Raw genomic sequence first — 2263 nt, 5'->3', positions numbered from 1 at the left:
CGGGCACCAAAGTGCCACAGGGACAAAACACGTTGAAACGTGGATAAAAACAGGCTGGAGGAGGATTCAGCAGCGGGTACAAATTGGAGGCTTCCTGAACACATGGTGAGGCTGGACAGGTTCCCCTGGGGCAGCAGGAGCTGCTGATCCGTGGGCAGAGAACCATGGAGGCTGGAGACACCTCATTCCCCAGGCCCTGGGCAGGGATGATGCTCAGCTCCCCTGGGTTATCTCCTTCTGACAGTCTGACGAGGAGAAGCAGCACTGAGACATGAGGTGAGCTGTGAGAACATTCATCTGATGAAGAGTGTTTCCTCTGCCAGCTTCCCTCAGCATATATATATATATATATATATATATATAAAAGCATTCTGGATATTAATAGCAATAACACTTTGTGACGACGGGTGTTGCAGATCAGTCTCTGTTTGAGGTCTAACGGAGGCACACGAACGTGCAAAGTTTGACAGGGCTGATTGTTGAAAATCCGAGGAGGCATTAAGAAAACAGGGGAAAATAAGCTTTTAAATGGTCTGAAAGGGATCGTTGGGGTGTCTCTGTTACTGAAAAGAAATTGGGTTGTACCTGCCGGGGAGATGCTGCACGTTTGGTGATGAAATGTGTTAATTTTTGTAGGAAACAACAGAATTAAATCCTGCTTTTAGTGGAAAAGCCAGTTCAGCCTTAACTGCAAAGCTGCTAGCAATGACTCCACAATATATGAAATATAATAATTATGATAATTAATAAAGATAATAATACAGTAAAACCTTGCTAATGACTCAGAGGCTGCTTACTAATTACTGAATTTTGTGGATAAACAAGCCAGAATAATGCATCATAAAATACACTTTGTTCCATTATTTTGACAACTCTCATTTAGTTTTAATTATTTATACTTCATAATATACCAGTCACTCTACTTGGGAGGGTTTTACAAAAATAATGAAGCTCTAATAATGTGACATGTCAGTTCAGTATTTGCTGAAACAGGGAGAGAGGGAAACCAGTCCTTTCTGGGTGTGTGTAAATCAGGAAGGGCACAGATCAGCTGAGCACAGATATTCAAAGTTTTATGCAAAATATTATACATCTCTGTAATGCCTTTGACCTGGAGCCCTGGAGCAGCTTGCCTGGTGGAGAACTCCCCCAAGCCGACCTGTTTCGCTGCTAAATGGAGAGGGATCGATGCTGATTCTCCAGAAAAATCACACCGTTCGAAAAATAATAATAGATGTGAAGCAATTTTTGTGCCCAAGTCAATTTTTATCCTTAAATCAATTTTTTTTTCCACCATCACGAGGGCTGAAAGCTTGTTTTTAATTTAAATGAGAGCTACGATTTTTACATAATCACTTGATTCCTGGAGCTGGCATTCCCTCGAAACCCCAGCCCGCCTCCCCCTTCCTTGAATTTGGCAGGAGTTGGCCACGCTTTTGCAATGAAAGACGCTCGTGGAAGGACTCAGCATTTATTTAGCTCAGCTTTCCAGCTACAGAGAGTCCTGTAGGGTGCACATGGCAAATATGCCTTCGGAGTCATGAGGTTCTTAAAAAAAAAAAAAAATAAATAAACAAACCCATTTCTAGCGGAGGTTTGCCAGAAAACTGACTCCATCACTCCTGTGAGCTCTCTGGGAGCTTATGGATCGGTCGCCGTAACTTTCAAGCGTTCCCCTCTATCTGGGAATGGGATAACGTACTGCAAAAACACCCTGGATGTAATATTCTCCCGCACCGGGCCGGTTTTCTAAAGGGATCTGTTGTGAAATGTTGGAAGGGAGCGGGAGAGAGAGGAAGGGGGACCCCTGTGCCTGTTCCCGTCCCCTGTTCCACCCTCCCTCCCCACGGCCGCATTTGGGGGTTCCATTCTGCTGCGCCCTGCGAGCCCCGGCCCGGGCGAGTTGGAGGGGGACGGCAGAGAGGGTGGCCAGGGATGGGTGCTGCCTTCCAGCAGCAGGGTCCATAAAGACGGGAGCGTGGAAACCCGGGTGGTGGGAGAAGGTGGCTCTCCGAGCCTTGGGGAGCCGATGCCAGGTGCAAAGGCTGAGGCTGGCTGTTCCCTCCCGGGTGGGAGGGCGCGGGGGGAGGGCGCTTCCAGAAACGGCGCACTTAGGGGCTCCAAGTGGGGGACCTACTTGGGGGTCCCTAATGGGGAGGGAGAGCATCCTTCACCAGCGGGCGGGCGCCAGGTGCAGAGAGAAGCGCTGGGCACCGTCCTGTGTCGGGAGAGGGCACACCGGGCACGGCGCTCCGGTGCGGGC

Source organism: Corapipo altera, unplaced genomic scaffold (assembly GCF_003945725.1).
Source record: "Corapipo altera isolate COAL_440 unplaced genomic scaffold, ASM394572v1 64, whole genome shotgun sequence".
NCBI lineage: Eukaryota > Metazoa > Chordata > Aves > Passeriformes > Pipridae > Corapipo > Corapipo altera.
The sequence above is the reverse complement of the archived record's forward strand: the minus strand, read 5'-3'. Positions refer to the sequence as shown.